A 21,241-nucleotide genomic window follows, 5' to 3' on the forward strand; every position below is an offset into this window, starting at 1 on the left:
ATTAAATGCATTAAAGAGTACATACATATATATATGAGATAGTTCCTGCTCTTAAAGAATTCTTAAGGAGATCTCTGTTTAGGAGAAGACTTTAAGCAGCTTGGGTGAGAAGATAATAAAGGTCTGAATAGTAGGAGATAATGCAACAAAGAGAGTTGAACTGTTTTCCATTAGAAATGAACAGAAATTTTGGCAGGGTTTCCCTACTGTGGAGAAAATCCAGACTTGAAGAGAGGGAGTGTATGTAGGATAGATGACTGAATGCCTTGGCAGAGAGACAGAAGAGATTCTCCCCCCTGCCCCAATATTTTATTATAAAATTTTTCATACAAACAGCAGTGTTGAAAGAATTTTTACAGTGAACACCCATTTGCTTACCACCTATATTCTACATTAATATTTTGTTACACTTGCTTTATCACATAACTGTACATCTATCATTGTCCTATCTCTCCAGAAATTCATCTTTAAAAAAAAAAAAAAGAATTTCAAAGAAGGTTGCAAGAATTAGGACAGCTGCAAGCATTTTAAAAACAGGGATGTATTGTATTCAATTTTAAGTTGTTTGTGCTGCCCTGTAATTCTTCATTTCTCCTTACCTTCCGTAAAGCTCACTCTACACAAAGAGGCCTTGTGAGAATGGTGTTTTTAAATAATAAACATCAAGGAAAGGGGCTGAGTTCCAGGTGTAAAGAGATGCAGAAACTGAGATGAAGAACATAAAAGACAGAGGGGAGAGGCAAAAATTGAGTGGAATCAGGAAGTTAGAACTGGAGGTAACCACAAGACTATCAACTCCTTGGGATTTAGAGAAGCTTGGGAGTAGGGATTTGAGCCCATCTTATCTAGGTCCTTTAATGACCAAACATCAGTTGACAAGTAGCTTTACCCACTCTCTCGGTTACCATTTACTGAGACTAGAGGTTCTATTAGTAGAGACATAACCAGTGATGGGAAGGTAGCAGCAAAGAAAGAGGAAAGAAAACCTTGACTTGTACCCTAAGGCCTAACCACTGGCAGCATTTCTCCCCATTTTTTCCATCCTCCCAACTCCATATTTTCTTTCCTTCTTTCCTCCCTCCCTCCCTTCCTGTGTATCTCCTTTTCTCACCTCCTTTATTTGGAGGATGAAAGAAAGAAAGCAGGAGACATAGAAAGGAGAAAGAACAAGAACATAGAAATAGGAAAAAGAGAAAGGGAAAAGGAGAAGAGGAAAAAGAAGTAATTTTAGGATCTGGGCACCTCTCTCTGCTTCCAATGCTGATCTTGTTCATTTCTGCTCCTACTTTGGACCACTCACTACCATAGATAAAGATAAACAGAGGCGGAAACTGTGGGGTGAGGAGTCGCAGAAAAATGGAAGAGGAGGAAAAACTCATGTGAAGAACATCACTAATTTTTCTAAGCATCATTCCGATCCACATAATCCCATATTCAGTCCACCAAACTCCATCTCACAGTCCAGGTATCTCAGTGACTTGTTATGCCCAATTAGAAATTTCTTTACAGTGTGTTTTGGTGAACAAAAACTTGAAACGCCTTTTCTGCAAGAGAAGATACCTCTTGAGTCACACAAACATTGGGTTAAATCTAAGCTCTATCTGCTGTGTGACTTGAGAAAATTATACAACCACCTTGAGTCTCAAATTCCTTGTGTGTAAAATGGGGCAAATAATGCCCACTTTTCTAAGTCATTGTAAGGATTAGGGATCAAGTGTGTTATGCCTCATAAGCACTCAATAAAAGATAGCTATTCATGATACAAGGAGGAAAGACTAAGTTGGAACTCTAGATGACTATTGGTGTGAAAGTTAGAGGAGCTCTTTTGAGGGACTGCCTGACTTTGAGATGAAGATTTAAGATGCGTTAGGGGAAAAAAAGTTATACTCGGGGATTATATGCTAGAACGTAATAAAGTAATACGTGTTAATATGCAAGGATTCGTGATAAAGATACCACATTTTATTTAGTTGCAATCTCTTTAAAACATTTCTCTTTACATATCATCTTTTGAATATTTGTAATGTTATGTGTATTGGCTTCAAAAGAAAGTATATACATATAAACATATTTTAAGGGGAAATTGAGGAGGGAAAGCAGCTAACTTATCTCTCTGTTAATCAAAGCTATAGCTGAAGTCTGGCTGTTCAGACGCTGACAATCACAGTGATAGTAACTAATGTTCAATAGCTCTAATTGTGACCAGGCGCTATGCTAAGAGCTTTGCGTGGATATCCCCATCTACTTCTCATTACAACTCTGTGCAGCAAGTATGGTTACTGTGAGGAACCTGGGCCTAATATAAGAGGCTAAGTAATCTTCTCAAGTGCACACAGAGAGGAGTGAAGCCAGGCAACCTGAATCTACAGCTTGCACCCTTAACTACTGTATTATATTGCCATGTGTCCCAAAGCCAAGGAGTCAGCTCACTGGAACCCCTGGCAATGCTAAAGAAACAAACAAACAAACAACTTCACACAGTCTGGATTTTTAAACTTGAATGTAAACCATTTAATAAACATCCATTAAACCCATGAAATGTTTTAGGCACAATGCTAGGTTCAATGTTAGATGCAGGGAATACCAAGATGAGACAGGATCCTTGCTGTGAGGACTTTAGCAGATCAATGTTGATATTCTGTTGTGTTGTTATCCTATATAATAAAAGCCTAATATGCTAAGTCATTCGTTCAACTAATCAAAGCATAATATGCTAATGATATGCTAAGGCCACTCAACCACTTACTATGATGCTCACTGACCACCAGAGGGCAGATGCTCTGACCAATAGGTTAGCTTGCTGCTGGGGTCTGGCCAATCGGGACTGAGTGAGACAGGCCAGACATGTCCTGGAGCTCTCCCATGGTCACTCCCCAGCTGACATCTCCCATGTCTCTCCCCAGCCCTGATCATGCACCAGTGGGGTCCCCCAGCCTGGCCTGCACCCTCTCGTAATCCAGGCTGAGGGACCTCCCTGCCCCTCCCCCCCAGTGCACGAATTTGGGCACTGGGCCTCTAGTTATTTAATAAGTTTAAATATAATCAACTGTACTACTGCCGGGATCCGGTCCATCCTTGCTGCTTGACACAGTCGCTGCAGGAAAGAAACATCTGCACAGCATATGTTTCAAGGGACCTGGCATATATAGCATATTGTTCTTAATATGTTTGCTCTCTTTAGCGCCATGTGTTTTAACCAAGGTCACCTCTCCAAGAAAGGTTGTTTCCCCAGGTGGGGATCTTTCCCTGAGGTTAGGGAGGGGATACAACCCCTTAATTAAGTGCCGGGCGGGTAGTTAAGCTACATAATCTTTACTCCCTGGAATGGAGATAAGAAACGCCCTAACCTTTGTAATAGAAATTGACAGGATTAAAATCGGCTGGTACAAATATGGATGTAACAAGACAATAAACATCAGATCCTCATCAGATCCACATCAGCTCCTCATCAGCTCCTCATCAGATCCTCATCAGATCCTCATCAGATCCTAACCAGAACCTAGCCAGAGAACATGGCAAAAGATCCTGGACAGAACCTGGCTACAGAACTTCACTGGAGAACCTAGACAGAACATGGCAAAAGAACCTGGATAGAACCTTGCTAAAGAACCTGGTGACTAAACCTGGCTGGAGAACCTAGTGAGAGAACATGGCACCAGAACTTGGTTGGAGATCCTGACCAGAACTTCGCTGGAGATCCTAGCCAGAACTTCGCTGGAGATCCTGGAGGGAGAACCTCGCTATGCTGATGAATTGAAACCAGTTTCCATGTCATTCCTTCTTCACCGACTCCGTCCACACCTTTGGGGACCCCTGGACCCGCTGGGGTTGGACCCCAGCATACTACAATTGTTTAATGTATATGTGCAATTCTTTAATAAAAACAAATTGAATCTAAATAATGTATCTATAATTCTTTAATTTTGGTGTTATACACATTTCACCAAAGAAGGTGTATAAGTGGCTTTATATGTCGTTCTTGAAATATTAACAAGTATCACAAGTCTGGCATCATTAGTCATTAGGAAAATATGAATTAAATGTACTATGAGAAATCATTTCACACCTACTAAAATGCCTATAATCAGACAGAAAATAGAATGTGGAGAAACCAGAACCCTCAAATGTTGCTGGTAGGAATGTTTTATTTTATTTTTTAAATTTTTGTTAATCCTCACTGGGGGCAGAGGGAGAGAGAGAGAAAGAGAAACATTGATGTGAGAGACACACATTGTTTGATTGCCTCCACATGCAACCTGACCTGGGCCAGGATCAAACCTGCAACCCAGAGGTATATGCCCTTGACCTGGAATCAGACCCATGACCCTTCAGTGGTCAGGTTGGTGCTCTAACCATTGAGAAACCCCTGCCAGGGTCCTGGTAGGAATATTAAATGGTTCAGCCACTTTGGAAAAAAGTTTGACTGTTTCTTAAAATTACCATATGACTCAGCAATTCTACTCTTAGGATTATCCCAAGATAAATAAAAACACATATCTACACAAAAATTATACTCATATGTGTATATGTATTATTCATAGAAGCATTACTCAAAATAGTCAAAAAGTGGAAATAACTCAACTATCTATCAACTGGTAGATAGATAAACAAAATGTGGTATATCGATTCAATAAAAACTGTTCTGCAATAAAAAGAAATGAAATGCTAAAACATGCTAGAAGGTGAGCCTTGAAAGCACTATGCTGAATGAAAGAATCCAGACACAAACCACCACATAATATATGATTCTATTTATATGAAATGTTCAGAATAAGCAAATCTACATAAAGAGAAAGTAAATTAGTGTTCATTTAGGGCTGAGAAATGGAGTGGGGATTAACTGTAAATAAATATAAAGAATTTTTAATTGGATTGTTTGTCTTCCTTATATCTGATGTATCATTGCCAAATATGTGCTCCCATACAGTCGGCTCTCTTTTCATTTTGTTGATGGTTTGTTTGTTTTTTTGTTTTTTGTTTTTTGCTGTGCAGAGCTTTTTATTTTAATGTAGTCCCATTTGTTTATTTTCTCCTTAGTTTCCTTTGCCCTAGGAGATGTATCTGTAAACCTATTCTGAGATTTTGCTGCCTATGGTTTATTCTAGGATTTTTATGGTTTCCTGACTTACATTTAAGTCTTTTATCCATTTTGAGTTTATTCTTGTGTATGGTGTAAGTTGGTGGTCTAGTTTCATTTTTTTTTGTGTGTATCTGTCCAGTTTTCCCAACACCATTTATTGAAGAGATGCTCTTGACTCCAGTGTATGCTTTTGCCTCTTTTGTTAAATATTAATTGAGCATAATGGCTTGGGTAAATTTCTGGGTTCTCTGTTCTGTTCCATTGATCCATATGCCTGTTCTTGTGCCAGTACCAGGCTGTTTTGATTATAGTGGCTTTGTAGTATAACTTGAAATTTTGAGGGACTGGGAAAGTATCATGCTAAGTGAAATAAGTCAGTCAGAGAAAGACAAGTATCACATGATTGCACTCACATGTGGAATCTAAGTAACAAAATAAACTGATGAAAGGAGTGGATCCAGAGACATGGAAGCATGGAACAGAGTGTGGAATCTCAGAGGGAAGGTGGGGGAGGGTGGGTGGGAGGTAATCAACCAAAGACCTTGTATGTATATGCATAACCCATGGACACAGACAATAGGGGGCTGGAGGCTTGGGTGGGGAGTGAGGGGTGGGGAAACAGGCTGGAGAGAGTCAATGGGGGAAAATAGGACATTTGTAATACTTTCAACAATAAAGAATTTTTTTAAAAAAAGAATTTTTGGGGGGATGATGAAAACATTCTAAAACTAGATTATGGTGATAGTTACACAATTCAGTGAACTCACTAAAACCATATAATAAAAAGAAGTGAATGTTGTAATGTATAAATTATACCTCAATAAAGTTTTTAAAAATCCTAGACAATTATATGACTAAAAATCTGGTATTTTCATTATTCATATGGAATCTCTTTCTGTTTTATATAATATTTATTTTAACAAATGCACTCAATAATATATAATATAATATTAGTTTTCTACACTAAAGTTTTACAATTGCCTGTCATTAGATCATACCTATTCAGATTTAAACTCGACCTTAGTTTTAAAGCAATTACTCAGTTAAGAAATATATTTTAAAAGCAAAGAATATTTTTGTAATTAATACAGTGGTTTAAAAAGGTTTTGGATTGAACAGTGCATGACTCATTTGAAATGTTTACTTAATAGGCTACAGTATGAGGAAAAGAAGCACAGAAATTGCTTCATTGTTCATTGAGTTTTTGTGACACTTGTTTCTTGTCCAATGTTTTTTCGTGTATTTGTAGTTTACCTCCCACTAAGCCTATGGTTTAAGAAGGATGGGGTATTACTCTTATTTTACAGATGAGTAAGTATGAACTCAGATGGGTGGGTGATTCAGCTAAAATAACCTAACACCCAGGGGGGTTAACAACTATATCTGACATTAAACAGCGTGTCGTTCTACCATTGAACACTAGAGTGGCTTCAACTGCTAGGTATTAGAGTTCTAATATTCACAGATTATTTCTATATGAAAGTGAAGTAGACTTCCAGTTTCCAGTCCAAAAGCTTAGACGTTGTCCCTTCCATCCTCACAATAAGAAAAAAGCTGAACAAACTAAAAATCAACAGCTCTTCTTAGATCCATCAGAGAATTGAGATTACAGGGCAAACTACTGCCCCAAACACTGGAGCGACAGAAAAGTATAGGAAATCATAGCGCACCAGGAACAGAAACCACCATGGAGCCCGGGAGCAGCACTTCAAGGGTATCTGTAATTGCTGGGGACCAAGCTTGTGGACCAGCTTGAGAAATAAAAACTCCTAGGACCCACCCAAAGGAGGACCCGCTACATTCACCAGTTTTACCTCCAGGAGACCCATTAGGTTCTCAGGTGAAGATCAGGGAAAATTACCCTGGACTTCCCACAGAAAAAAGGGAAAAGCAGACGTTTTTGAAATACACCCAGAGCACTCTATTCAGCTTTATTCTGCTCTGCCTTTACCTGCCCTCAGGAGGAACTATTTTACCAGAGCCCAACTGGTCTGGGGGAAGGGAAATACCCAATCCTAGCCCCCTCTAGCCTTTGCATCCAATTTAATAGAGGAAAGGGGGAATGGGGAGGAAAAGGACCCGGGCTCACTAAAAAACTAAAACTTAATCATTGGATTATAGAACACTTCCCTGCCCCTAACTTTATCACCACATCAGTCAGATTCCTGTATAAGGATGACAGCTAAAAAAAAACAACACAAAAAACGCTGCAAGCCTCAGACCAGACTTAGGAAGGAATCTCTAGGGGAGACAAAAAGGACATTAGAGGAAATTTACCTCTGACACTATGACTACATTAACAGTAAACACAGCCTAACTAGACAGACAAACAAAACCTCACACGGAAGGCCTCAGTTTCTTTTACCCAATAAATCATGTCTGACATTCAACAAAAAATTACAAGACATGCTAAAAGGCAAAAACAAAACAAAAAACACAATGCAAAGAGACAAGCAAGCATCAGAATCAGACTAAGATATGGCAGCGTTTTTGAAATTATCAGACTGGGAATTTAAAATAACTATGATTAGTATGTTAAGGGCTCTAATAGAAAAAGTGAACTACAATTCAAGAACAGATGGTACTGTAAGCAGAGAGATGGGAATGCTAAAAAATAAAATAAAAAAGATGCTAGAAATAAAAAAACACTGTAACAGAAATAAAAAATGCCTTTGATGGGTCCAGCAGTAGAAATAACATGGACAAAGAAAAAATCAATGAGCTTGAAAATATGTCAGTAGAAACTTTCAAAACTGAAAAACAAAGAGAAGGAGCCTTCCCCAGAAAAAACAAACAAACAAACAAAACCTGCTCCTTTGCCCTATAATCCAATCTTCTTGGGGAGTCTGGATGCCTCTCATCCCCCTTCTACCACATGACTTCCATATCTCTGTTTCCATTGGCTTCTTTTGATCTAGTGTCCTTTTCACGGGCGGGGATGGAGGGGATGGAGGGGAGAATCTCAAAACAAAACAACCAAACCTCTTTCTATTTATCCAATTACCTTTCCCATCTTCCATCTTGTTTTCTTCCTTCCTCTAACTGCTAAACTCAAGCGCACGATTGTTCAATACATTCACAATTACAACCCCACTACATCATCAAGACCTCGTTATGTCAACGTTACTACACAGGAGTGAATTTCTGACTCAATTCAAAAGTCATTTCTCAGTTTCTCATCCACTTTAAGTTCCTTGTGTTTTAAAATACTTTCATAAAGCAAATGATCCTTTATGAAGTGAATAAATACACGCTAATTTATCTGTTTCCTGTAAGACAGACAGGTTTCCAGGTTAGGGTGCTGCCAAGGAGGGCTGTCTGAGCCTCTAATGGTAAAGTTGGAGTTTGGGGTTTGGCTCCCCAGTCGCCAGGCAACATTATCACTGTTCCAGAGCTGACTCACTCTAACTCATAAGAGACCCAACATAAAATCCCAAATGCTGAGTTATTGATTGGCATGAGGAAACATAACTGTTGGGCAAAAGGAATCTTCCTATCAGCCTGATCATCATATCATTGAGGAAGTTTCACGGAAGCCAGACTATCAAAATAAAGGGAGTTAGGTACCTAATTTGAATTCTTGAATACTATTAGGACTCTAGTAGCCTGACCCATCTATCTTTTCCCACTCTTCTCCACAGTATAGGAACCTGTCGTGCCAAGTTGTTCTAATTCTGCTTTTTCTAGGCTTTGTGACTAACTAACCTCTCCTCTTAATCACCCACCTACATATTTGGCTATAACATAAGTCTTTAAGATACTTCCAGACTATGACTGTTAGCTTGTCCATTGTTTAGGGTAATAAAAATAACATTGCTCAGATCCTGAAAATAGTTCCAAGTTAAGCTCCCAATATTTGTGCAAAGGCAACATTAATGGGATAATGGTAGTAGAAAATGACTGTATTATTAGTAGGTAATATAAAAATCACAGCCATGAACAATTACAGAAAAACTGTCAAACTAAGCTTGACTGGCTCCCTTCACGTTTCATTAATATTCACTTACTATTTGTACATTTATTCTGTAATCTATTAGCACTTGTTGCAAGATAATCAGTTGCAAGGGCCAAAAGTTTAAGAAAAATTCATGGGAGAACACTTAAAATTGAGAAAATTATTAAACACTCTCCCCATGAATTGAGAAATGACCACTACTATTTAGTTACAATGGGATAGTACGAATGCAGGAGTATAATTTGAGAACTGCTACTGTACAGTGAATTACTGAATACTTTTGATGCAGTGAACAATAATTTTATTTTTCTCTATTATAAATGTACAAATTGAGTAGAGAAGCAAAAATATTTTATAGTACATATCTGCTTTGTAAAATTTGGAAGAAAGGATTCTTTTTGCTTAGATTTTTAAACCTTATATGGCATCCATTTTCAGAGAGAAACCAGCAAAGTTTTTTAAATCCTTAAGGATATTTTTCTGAATAAATGTATTTTACTATAATATGGAAAATGATACTAAAGATGATGAGACTATGATTGAGTGGCATAGTTTATGCTTTATCATTTACTTGCTAGTTGGGGAAGTCACAAGCCCTAGAGAAGCTGTTCTCAAACATTAGTGAAATTCAAATTCAACTGGAGAGCTTGTTAAAGCAGATTTTTTAAGTCAGTCTTCAGAGTTTCTGATCCTATAGGTGTGGGGTAGGGCCTGAAATTTTCACTAACAAGATGTAGATATTGCAACCACACTTTGAGGACCACTGCTCTACTCCCTGGACTGACTATGTTCAACTTCGAAGTCCTTGGTTATCTCTCTCCCATAACCCAGTGGTTCAACAAAACTTTATCACCTCATATTCATTTTACTATATCATTCCTACTTTTTCAGCATCCCCACTTTCCTACAGGAAAAATTGGAGTCATTGGATATGAACTGCCTCAAGTTCTTATTCCTTTCTCCAGTCTATCCCATTTCCATTTTAAGGCTCATCTTACTTCCCAGTCTCTTGATCAAAAACCTTCCCATGTCTTCCAGTATCTAATTCCCTTTATATCCTAGAGATTTTGTCATTGGCCCTCTTCTTTCTCAAGTGTTCATTCAATTTTTCCCTCTTTACCAGTTTCTTCTCCAAAGCTTGTAAGTAAGATCAAGTCCTTGATCTTGGAAATCTGTCCTGTGATCCTGAATATTTCTCTAGCTACTCTCTTTATTTTCACAGGCCACTTTCTTGGAAAGAATAACTCAGTTGATTTCTCAACTCCCTTATTCACTTTTCTCTCTCCAAATCACTACAACCAAGTTTCTAATCTCTCTATTGAGGCTGCTTTGCCAAAGGTTATTTTGAACCGGCTAAGTCCAATTAACCCTAATTCTCATTTGAGTACCATTCACTCTGAATCTCTCTGCTCTCCTGGTTTCTGTGACACTACCACAGTGATGGCAAACCTATGACACGCGTGTCAGAGGTGACACGCGAACTCATTTTTTTGGTTAAATGGCATTTAAATATATAAAATAAATATCAAAAATGTTAAGTCTTTGTTTGACTATGGTTACAAATATCAAAAAATTTCTATATGTGACACGGCACCAGAGTTAAGTTAGGGTTTTTCAAAATGCTGACACGCCAAGCCCAAAAGTTTTGCCATCACTGCACTACCACTTTCTCAGTGTTCTTTGTAAGACTCTTCCTTCCCCTCTCCCATAGAATATGGATGTCTAGAACCCAACCTTTCATTCACTTCTCTTTGTTCAAAGCACGCTCTCTTGGGCATTTCATTGCCTCCTATTGGCTTCAGTTGTGACCACACAGATTCTGTGAGAATATTTTTAGTTCCAAATCTAGGAACAGGGCTAAATTCCATATCTAAGTGATGTGTGTAGAATGCTGTGTGCTGTATGCTATATGCTGCTAGTTCCCAAATCTAGATGTCCAGCTACTCTCTTGGGCTCCAGACATCATTTTAGCTTCCATCTCTACCATTCTGTCTGCTAGTCCATTTTGCTCCTGGTTATAGCCACCTGACATTTTGTGTGGCCAGCTTAACCTCAAAATGTCTAACCTGCCACTCAGTAAGTTGAGAAACCTTAGAATCATCCTGGCGTTTGCTCTCTTTGTCTTACTTCCATAGCAATGGCTAAGTCCTATAAATTCTACTTCCTTAGTATTTTTCCAACTTAGTATTTTTCCTGTCATCTTCTATCATTTCCTACTGCATTGACATAGCACCAGCCCATATCATCTCTTTCCTGAATTGTTAGCTCTTTCCAATTTTTTACCCTTCCACCCTTTGTTGCACGTTACTGCCAACTTACTATCAAGTAAATTTAATCATGTCATTGCATTAAAAAAAAAACCTATTTCCAAGGTCCCACATTTTAAAAAATTAAAGTATAATTTTTTAACATAATGCATAAGACTTTCTTTGATCTGGCTTCTACCAAGTTTCTGCCTTCCCTTCTTAGATGCTATGATCCTATCATGCTGAGTAACATGAAATTCCCTCTAACACACTGTGGCTTTGCTCATGCTGCTCCCTCTGCCTAAATTATCCTTCCTCATTGTGCTCAACTGTTACTCATCTTTCAAGACTCAGCTTTTGAGCCATCTTCCTGACAGTAGTAATAATGAAAACCAACATTTACTAAGTGCATATTATGTGTCAGGTTCTTTATATTTTCACATAATCCTCACAATAAGACTTGGAAGTTTGTATCGTCCTCATTTCATGAATGAAGCAAGTGAGGCTCAGAGAGGTTGCCTGTCTTGGCACCTTTTCTTTTCAGTCAACACGTAATGCCTTCAAATAATTACTCCTTACTCTGTGTCTGTGTTATAATCTACACATAAGGAAGTGAGATCATTTATATTACAGATGATAGTTTTGAAGGAAATGATCTCCAAATTGTATGAAAAAAATATTAGTAAGCCTTCAAAGGTCTGGGCTGCTGGAATCTAAGAAAAGTAAAAAAGATAACCGAACTACTCAGCACTAGAAATGACTAAGAATTTGCGGGTGGCGAAGAGCAGGAAAAGAGAATGGAAAGAAAGGGGGGTGCTGTAGAGAAACATAGTGTGTGGCAAGCGACTTTTTACAATAGGCATTTACATTATATTGTGCTTCTGTGATGTAAACCACTTTTCATCTTTTCAAAATGTTAGTAAAATCAGCTCTCCCCATACAGAGCTCTGTGAAAAGGCGTTGGGGTGAAATCTAGAAACAGGTCTAAGTTCCACATAGGAGTGAATGTTTGTGGAACAAGGACAGTTGGCAGGTCACCCACAACTTGATGAATTTAGCACAAGTGGAAGTTCAGAGCCAGAGGGGGACTGTGTGAACATTAGCTCCCCAGATATCTTGATTTGGGCATCGGGCCTGCAAATGAGGAGGAATGGAGGCGAGCCAATCTCAACCTAGAACTGAGAAGTCACAGAGATCTCAGCTGAGTCTTGGGTACATACAGGGGTGGGCAAAAGTAGGTTTACAGTTGTGAGTACATGAAACAGGGTTTATTCTTGCATTATTTATGAGTTATTATATTATTTTCCATATGGACAACTGTAAACCTACTTTTGGCCACTCTGTATTATCATAGCACCAGTGCTCTCATTTATATACCTTTTTCACTCCTAAATTTATCAGTAAGAAGTCTTTTTGAGGGCAGAAACTCTGTATTATTTATCATTATTTCTCCAAGGCCTAGGAATGACTGATGTGCTTAAAGCGTCCTCAATAAATGTTTGTTAAAAAAATAATTGTCATATTGACATATATTTATTGAATTCAGAAAATATAAAACTGCCGGAGTCCATTCATTGTCTTCACTAGCTGAGTTTAAACAGAGACCCCCAAAAGCTAGTAACCTTTGAAGTCCTAGCAAAGGTCAGAACTGCACCACCCAGTTAATCTAGGAACCACCCAGTTAATTTAGGTAATAATAGCTGAAGCATCCCCACCTTAGTTCCCTTAATTCCCATTTATTATTATGTAAATCCTTGCTGATGGGCTAGTCTGCCTGTTAATGAGGTCACCTGCCTAAGGGCTATGCTATGAGTGCATCGCAGATCAATAAAAGCTTGGTGAGACCTAAGCACAGAGGAGGAAGTCCTTCGGGACTTGCCCGCCTGGTCCCCCAATATTGCAAAATTATCTCGTGTCTTTTTCTTTCATTTGTTGTGCGGCTCCACTTTCAGATACCGAACCCTACTCCACGCAGAACGTGGAGGGAGTGTTACTCGACATAAAACCCTGAAACTTGATATGGGATCTTGTATTTAATATATTTTGATGTCTAATACCTCAAAAATACAAACATCATAAAATTATTCAATAACTAAGTAAAAACTGGAAAATGTTAACTATAAATTACTGAACATTTCCAATGTGTCAGGAACTTTTCATTTAAATCCTGATAACAACTCTCCCACATAGGTGTTCTTGTTCGTATTTTACAGTGTAATAGTTAATATTTTCTGACAGGTTGAATAATTTGTCGAGGGTATTATTGCTAGTTAGTGGCACCCAAGCCCATATTTTCTTCACTATATCTGACTAAATTAATATGGTTTTTTAAAATATATTCAGAAAAGGGAAAATACAGCTTATGCTGCATCTATAAAAAGCTAAAAATAAAAATGACTTGGTCAACTATGGGGATATAGTTCCCTGATCACTATTTAACAATTGATCTGAGCACTCCTTAATCAAAATAGGTTTATTGCATCCAGCTTCAGAGTGTGAACTAGGAATAACAGGTTGCATTAACCATACTGCGGTTTATTTCACTCCTGGCACTGATTAATTTTTGGCCCTGTTCCCATGCGCAATAAAAAAATGCATATGCAATAAAATGGAGGCAGTAATTTAAAAAAAATCACTAAATATATTCAGTTTTACATCCAAATATTTCAATGAAAATACTTTGGGGGACTGGATGTTTCTACATCTTTGTCTCTCCTTTACTTCCAGTTATTGACTGACTGACTTACCCCCCAAAAGTTATTTATTTATTTTTTTTACAGGGGATGTTCTACTTTCTTCATGTCTTCTTACAACAAAAGTAAATTATTTCTTGACATGTGTTATACAGGTCTAGACAGACCTCTACTCTGGGAGCAGGATTAGAATATAATTAAATTATTATTATAAAAAGTTACAAATACAAACTTTTCATTTCTTTTAAAAAAATATTTTTATTGATTTCAGAGAGGAAGGAAGAAGGAAAGAGAGAGATAGAAACATCAATGATAAGAGAGAATCATTGATTGGCTGCCTCCTGCACACCCCACACTGGGGATTGGGTCGGCAACCCAGTCATGTGACCTGACTGGGAATTGAATCATGACCTCCTGGATCATAGGTCGATGCTCAACCACTGAGCCATGCCGACCAGGCTTTCCTTCATTTCTATGAGAACCCACTTATCATGATAAAAACATTACAGATAATATGAACACTGAACTTATTTATTGGTGCCTACAACTGAATTCTTGATCTCTTACACCCACCCAACACACTCCATCCTCAGTCTTTCTCATCTGAGTTCACATAAATTCATCTTTCCAGTTTCTCAGACTTAGTTTTCCTTGATTCCTCTCTTTCTCAAGAACCTTGATTCTGATCTGTCAGTAAATAGTATTGATTTTCAAAATGCTTCCAGAATCCAACCATGTCTCTGGCATCTACTTTAACAACCCACATACAGGCTATCATCATCTCTTGCCTGAGTTACTGCAATAGGACCCGTAACTCTACAGGTTATTTTAAAGCCAAAATAAAATCATGTCAATCCTCTGCTAGTAGGCTCCCAGTCCCAGGCATACAGGCCTTCTGCCATCTGCCCCCCTAATATCTTTGTAACCTTACATTACACTATTTTCTCCCTGGGTCACTCTTCTTCAGCTAACATGACCCCTGGCCATTATTGCAACTTTTTAGGCCTGTTTCCACTTCTGGGCCTTGGCATGGGTCATTTTCATTGCCTGGGATGCTCTTTCTTTAGCTATCTGCAGCTGTCTCCTTCATCTTCTTTAAGTCACTATTCTAACACCCCTTCCTCAATTTAAAATCCACAATCCTCCAACTCTCCTGTGCTTCATCTCATTCTATATCCCTTCCCCATTGTATCATTTTTCCCCCCTGTAACACTCATATAATTTAGGTATTTATTTTGTTTATTGTCCAACTTTTCCTACTAGAATATGAGTTTCATGCTGACATGGATTTTTGTTTGGTTCACTGTTATATCTGCAACTCCTAGCATGATCTCAGACATACGGTGGACCTACAATGAATATTTGTTGAATGAATGAAATAATGAGCACCCATCACTCATACTCAGTGAGTAGACCTTATCTTCGGGAGTTGGGGGGAAGTAAAAGTTGTTTGTTTTTAGCACAGAAGTATATTACATATTGGATTTCATGGAAATGGGAGCAACAAAGTTTCCACATATTTAGAGAGTTCAGGGCCCTTTGAAACCTTGATATTCTAAGATTCCTTTCTTACTCTGAATCTCAGCAGCTAAGCACTAATTTTAAAAGACCCCAGAGTATTAAACCTACAATGAGGGGTTCCTAAGAGGATGGATCATGATTATAGTTCTACAAGCTGCTCAGTACTGCAATTCTTTTTTAAAAAATGATTTCAGAGAGGAAGGGAGAGACATAGAAACATCAATGATGAGAGAGACCCACCGATTGGCTGCCTCCTGCACGACCCCCACTGGGGAGATTGAGCCCACAACCCGGGCATGTGCCCTTAGCCGGACTTGAACCTGGGACCCTTTAGTCCCCAGGCCGACGCTCTATCCACTGAGTCAAACCAACTAGGGCAGTACTGCAATTCTTAACATTTCTTCTCTCATCATGTTTTGCTCTTCCTACTTTGAAATATATAAATGTAATTGGAAGGTATGGGAAGCTAATTATTATTTTTAATCCTTACCAGCGGATGAGGATATTTATTCCATTGACTTTTTTTAGAGAGAGTGAAAGGGAGGTGGGGCGTGGGGGAGAGAGAGAAAAATATTGATGTGAGACACATTGATTGGTTGCCTCCCACACATGTCTGGACCAGGGCCAGGGATTGAACCTGCAACCCAGGTATGTGCCCTTGACCAGAATCGAACCCACCACCCTTCATGCAAGGGCAGATGCTCTGACCACTGAGCACACTGGCCAGGGCATGAGTAGCAGATTTGATTACACTCTGAATAATTACGTAATGTACCCTCCCACATATCAGTGTATTTGATTAGTACATATTTTTTCACATGGTCTTTCTTTTGAAATGCATATTACTAGTTGAACACTTATAATCAGCCTAAAGCAAGAGCCCTGCATATATATTCATGTAATTTTTGGTAGCACAAATATGAATGCTGAAATTATTCTGTACAACTTTGGTCATTCTTGTTTTAAAGGAGCATAGACTGTTAGGGCTGCAAGGTTTTAGTTATCTGGTTTGATCACCTCATTTTACAGATATGGAAACTGAAGCCCAACAATGTTAAGTGACTTATCCAGGTACCACAGAACTCAGTAATCTTTTTTGTTGAAACAACTTGTTCTAAAACTAAAATAAGGCACCTTTGAGATGGCAAGAAAAATAGTTCTTAAATCAGGAAACTAACTGAATATAGCAACAATGCAATATGCAAGTCTAAACAATATGCAGCTCTAGCCATGGTTACTATATAAGCATTATAAATCTAAGGCAAATATAAAAAAGGGTAAAATAATTGATATGTAGGAAAGAAAATGCCTCTACACGTATCCTAATAAGAGTTATGGACCACAAGAGTTAAAATTTGCAGGTGAACTATCCCTATGGCAATTACATGGGGAGAAGAAACCACTTTATCACAAGAATGGTTCCATATTAGGCATGACTTCTGCTGTTCTTTGGAGAATTAGGGCTTCTTTTATTACCTAATCTGGCCATTCTTTTAAGATGCCAAGGGGCATTTTTACTTAGGTATGTTTACTCTCTCTTTGCACTAGTGAATCTATGGGAAGGTTATTATGTCAGGGGAATGTAAAAGTCTACAGTAACAATGCTTCGTTTTCCTTTAACAGCTTTGTTCAAGGGATGGAGGCATCCTTGTGGTATAATCTATTCACTTGGTCTCCTGATGTGTTTCCTCCACAAGCTTTGGAAATCACATATTTTTCTGAGAGGTGGCAGTCCTCAATGTCTTAATTTCAGCCACAGCTTGTTTTAGCTTTGTTATGATTAAGATACACTAATAGCATTGATAGTTCAGGATAGTTGATATTAATCTAATGGAAACTATTTTTTAATGGAAAATATTTTTGACCTTTTGTGTACAGCAGTGCTCACAAACTACAAAGTGATGGCTACATCAAAATCTTAAAAATGAATTTTAATAGATTCCAGGAGGTAGGAACATTAGAATAACGCATGCGACTTCAAAGCTAAGATCTCTGCCAACAGCACAATTTACAATTTCCTAAGAGTGATTTTTTTAGCTCCTTCAACCAGAGTCTTATTTAACTCAGTTTCCTTTCTCCATGGCTCACTTTCATTAACTCCTGTTGTGTGTGATTGTATGTTGGTTAGACACCAGAAGCCTGAGAGTAAGAAAATCTGCGTTCGATTCTGAAAAACTAGGTCAAGTCTGGCCTCCATGCGATGCAGGTAGAACTCCTGTGCAAGAACTACTATGGCAACATTAATTGAACATAATTTTAACTGAAATGATCTGCTTTGGATATTTCCTTAGATGTAATAATTTTCTATTTTCTTGGTAATGTATTTGAAAGGGCTTTTCAACTATTGTATAAAGCAGTCTTCCTTTGTAAGAAATTAACGACAATTCTGTTACTTTTCCCTATGTTCTACACTTCGCACAGCATCGAATTGAGCTGATTTATACATTATAGTGAGCTTTCACATCCTAAATATATTGGTTCTTTTGGAACTTGAAGTATTTAACAAATATTGAAATGTTAGGTATATGAGTGTAAACTAAACACAAAAACTAGGCAGCTACTACAACACAACGACACAGAGCTACAACCACAGAGGAGATAACCAAATAAACTGCTATTTTAAACATTGTAAGCAAATAAGGGAAGGAAGGGGTTATTTTAGAACACAAATATTTATAGGCAAGAAAAAAAACTGAAGCAGTAACGCTTAAAAAGTCCTGAAGGTTAGTTGAATCTCTATGAAGTATGTTATACTATTTGACATCATAGGAGTAGACATAAGCATGCTTATTCGTCTTCCCTAAGCAGCTGAAAAGAATGTTAATATAACTAGCAAGACCATACAATATAAAGAATAAAGTAACCAAAAATCATTGTCTTACGATCCTATAAAATTTAAAGAACTACACTGTATCAATCAAATGCGAGCGAACAGGGTGTACAGTTTAATAGTGGGGGGCGGGGGAGGGGTGCAAGACTTAAAAATAAGAAGGAACAGGCCAAAATTAAGGAAAAATACAGAAAAAAAGTTTCAATCATAAAAACGTGGGTCCTTAAATGCCCGAGTTGGTAACATGAATAGAGTGAAAGACTTCTTTGTGGACCATCTCCCCGCCCCCCCCCCCCCCCCCCATCCTGCCTCTCTAATGCCTGTGCAGGGGCAGGGTGGGCAGTGGTGCAGCGAAGAAGCTGGTGTTTCAAGTTCCCAGAGAGGGTTCCAGTGCACCCCAGGCACTGCTTTGCTGAGGGGGCGGCAGGTCTTGTCTCATCCCTTGGCCTCAATTCACCATTCTAAAAGCCCTCTCCGGCTCCTTTCCTGAAGACAAAGTTACAGGGGCCGATCTCTGACCTGAACTTGAAAACAAACTTCCAGGAGTCGGCCACTGATTCCCTCTCAGCTCCACTCTTACAGAATCCAAGCCTGGCCCTGGAGCGCCCTTTGGTTCTTAACTCAGACCCACTCCTCTCCCAGAAGCCCCCGCTGTAGACCTGACTCTAGGTTCAAGGTCGCCCGCCCGGGGCCCAGCGGCCACGCCCACTGCGCTGGGAGAGCGCAGCTCGCGCGCTCCACGACGCCCCGCCCCCTCCACGACGCCCCGCCCCCAGAGAGCGTGGCGGAAGTGGCTCGTGGGGGAGTTAGGGGGGAGGGAAGGAGACCGCGCGCCACCTGGCTGAGCGCGCATGCGCCAACGCCAGCGCCCCGGCCGCCTATGTGGGGGCGTCTGTAGGGCTCTTTCCTGGGTCTCCGCCACCCACGCCCCACAGAGAGAGTCGGACTCACGCTACTGCCCCCACCCCCGCCGCGACCCCCGCTCCCGCTGAACCACTTTTCCCCCTTCTACACTCTCGGCCCCACCCCCACCCCGCCCCTATCCCAGCGTGTGGCGGGCCGCAGCAGCAGAAACCGCACCGTCTGCATCCCCACATTCTCCACGCGGGACGCGCAGCCGTGCCGACAAGTGTTCTTAAAGCAGAGGTTGTTGGTGGCGTGGGGGGGCGGGGCGGGCGGGGGCGAGACTGGGAACCTGGGGGGCGGGGGGGGGGCGGACACCGCGCTGCGAGCCCAGTGTCGGGGCCGCGGCGCCAGCTCCGCCCTGGCCTCTGACCGAGGGCGGCCGCCCTGGAGGGTGAGGGAGGACGGTGGGGAGAGGGTGAGGGAGAGGGAGAGGCCGCCCGGCGCGGCCCGGGTTCTCCCGCGGGTGTGCAGCTGGCTCTTGGCTCCTCCCCGCGGGCGGGCGGGTGGGCGTGGGGCGAGGGGAGCGCGCGGCGAGCGGAGCGGGGTGTGCTGGGGTGGAAGCAGCACCTCCTGGGGTCACCTAGGCAGTGTTTTGGGAGGAGGAATCCTTAAAGAAGGGATTTTTTTGCTGTATGAGCGGGGTGGAAGAAGAGTTAGGTGGCGTTAGAAGTGTAACATCCGAAAAAAAAAAAAAAGGAAAAGAGGGGCTCTTCTCTGTGGGGTGAAGCCCCAGCTGTGACCCCCCAGGGAACTCTTGTCGCATGTCTTTGGGTGTTTCTGGCCCGTGAAATGGGGACAGTAACAGGGTAGCTCGGCCTCGTGAGGACTGTACGCGGTGATCCGCGTGAAATTGCTCAGAACAGCACCAGGCACTGGTCAGTTACACGTGAAGTGTAATTAATTTCCGTCTCCGCGTTTTCAGATAATTCAGAGTGACGGTGAGCTTGTTTTTTTAAATGGAAAATCAAGACACGTGGTCTGACAAGCCACGGGGTGGGTTTGCAGGGACGGTGGGATGCAGCACCGACACCGAGAGGCCGCTCTGAACATCCCTTATTCATGTGCACGTGGGTTATAGCAGCACGAGGCTGGTGGAAGCTTTGAGCTAATTCCCTGGAAAGTGGATCGTTGATGGGGAGGACCTCGGGGCTTAGTCTATGTGCGCGGAATGAAGTTAGCTCTGCAAAGGTTGACTTGAAGACCAGATAGACGGGATTTGGGGGAGGTGTGGTGGATGTGCCATAGAAGCCGGATTTGACTGAGGGTGAGGAAACATTTCTAACCGCACTTGCAAAAGCAGAATGCGTGTTATTGTGCCATTGCACGTTCCTGCCCTCTGGGAATGTTCAAGCAGAGATCCAGAGCAGCCTAGGTAGACTCTAGAGAGCATCACTTTCTGCCACGATGGAAATACTCTGTAATGATTTGTGGTACCCGCTGGACACAGGTGGCTCTTACACACTGGAGATGTGACTGGGGTGCTGAGGAACTGAACTTGTTAATTTTACATGAATTAACATACAAATAGCCCCATGTGGTGAGTGGCTGCCTTATTGGACAGCAGAAGGTCAAGAATCTCTAGACTCTGAGACCCCTTCCACTTTGTGATTTGGTTGAGTTTAGATCAGAGAAGCCAACTCTTGGAACACCTGTTGCCTTAGGGCAGCGATTTTCAGTGGGTGTGCTGCCTGCCGCAGGCACACAGGTGTGCCGCAAGAATTTTTAAAATCCGCAATACCTGACTCTTTAGTCAGGGGCACTGACCTCTTTTCCCCTTAGATTGTCAAATAAAAAAATGACAACAGCCAACACAATAATAGCTGTCTGGTGTGAATGAATCAAAGTTATACCTATTTATTTTGTCAGCTCAGCAAAAATGCAATGTATTTTTTGGTGTGCCACAGTATTTTAGTAATTAGTTTATGTGTGCCACTAGATGAAAAAGGTTGAAAATCGCTGCCTTAGGGAATCATAATTATATTCAAATAATGCCTTTCATTAAAGTACTCT

The 21,241-nt window shown here is 40.4% G+C and overlaps 2 protein-coding genes across 6 annotated transcripts in view; one reads left to right on the forward strand and one right to left on the reverse strand.

Moving 5' to 3' along the window:
* Nucleotides 1–21,241, reverse strand: part of RUNX2 (RUNX family transcription factor 2) — a 224,009-nt gene that overhangs the window by 143,993 nt on the left and 58,775 nt on the right. The window lies entirely within an intron of this gene.
* SUPT3H (SPT3 homolog, SAGA and STAGA complex component) overlaps nt 19,195–21,241 on the forward strand; it is a 478,084-nt gene continuing 476,037 nt past the window's right edge. For all 5 annotated transcript variants that reach the window (XM_070418486.1, XM_070418489.1, XM_070418491.1 and 2 more), the window contains exon 1: nt 19,195–19,471. The gene's annotated coding sequence lies outside the window, so the exon portion shown is untranslated. The remainder of the gene's footprint in view (nt 19,472–21,241) is intronic.

Source organism: Myotis yumanensis, unplaced genomic scaffold (genome assembly GCF_028538775.1).
Source record: "Myotis yumanensis isolate MYYU_CA2020_CCGP unplaced genomic scaffold, mMyoYum1.0.hap1 SCAF_6, whole genome shotgun sequence".
Taxonomy (NCBI): Eukaryota; Metazoa; Chordata; class Mammalia; order Chiroptera; family Vespertilionidae; genus Myotis; species Myotis yumanensis.